The sequence below is a fragment of the Triticum dicoccoides genome, chromosome 2A (assembly GCF_002162155.2).
Source record: "Triticum dicoccoides isolate Atlit2015 ecotype Zavitan chromosome 2A, WEW_v2.0, whole genome shotgun sequence".
Taxonomy (NCBI): Eukaryota; Viridiplantae; Streptophyta; class Magnoliopsida; order Poales; family Poaceae; genus Triticum; species Triticum dicoccoides.
Window position 1 is genome coordinate 749,048,716 of NC_041382.1, and position 1,156 is coordinate 749,049,871.

Sequence of the window (1,156 nt, forward strand, 5' to 3'; positions counted from 1 at the left end):
CACAACCTTACTTGACCGGGGGAGAGCAAGATGGGAGATGAACAAGGTCCACACTGGCATCATGCGACAATCTTTCAAGAGAATGGAATTTGGAGGTTGTTGGCTTTCATGTCACACATGTTATTGTTAATCACTGTTGTATATTGCTGAGAAGGGGATAAACAACTACAGATTTAATTTGCATTTGAAATGCCTTTTGTTTTCTGCAACATTGATTGTACCAAAACTTAGTTAGTTTCCATACAGATGGTTTGATGGTGTGTAATGGACAACACAACGAGAACAACATACTTTCATAAAGCATTAGCGTTATCCTTAATATAACTCTTTGTTGGGCCTGTAATAGGCCTGGTAGTTTGTAAGACTTGGTGATTTCTGATAGTGGAAATCGGAGAGGAAACTCTCTTTTTCAAAAAAAAAAAAACTCTTCGTTGGGCTGTAAAGAAAAAAAGATCCCTTAGCACGAAGAGAACAAACGGCGCCGCAAGGCGTGCTTTACCCTTCTAGTTATATTCATATCAGACTGGTGCAATGAGATCCTTTTGTTAATTGTATACTATCTCTTTTCAAAATTCTCTCTTCACTGTCAAAACGAGAAATGCCTAAGTCTATGTGTGATCAATTTGAATATTTCTATCATTATATTCGTTTTTTGTCGTATGTTTTTGGAACATATTGGACATGTAGTTTCCAAACACCGAAAGCTATCATATACTCTGTTTTTGACTGAATATTTTTCATGCCACAATCGAGTATGCATCACATCGAAATGAGGACTCGGGTTTTCTGCTTCATGATGCACCGACAGTTCACTTGAACCAGCAAAATTACAGCAGGCCAAGAAGTTCAGAGATAGGCCATGTCTCTGTAACGAAATTTGTCAACCACACCATGGATACAGATGTAACAGAACTAGTCTAGCGAAAGAAGATCCTTGTGTATGCAGAGCTTATAAATGAGATATGTTGCAGGTTGTACTATATATATATATATATATATATATATATATATATATATATATATTTATATATATATATATATGATTTTTTCCCTAATAAAGCCATCAATTTGTTGTATTTATCGAAGGTGTGTACTGTATTTAGCACCAGTACACCGCACAACCTGCAAACTCAACCTCTTACATCTGTGGATCACA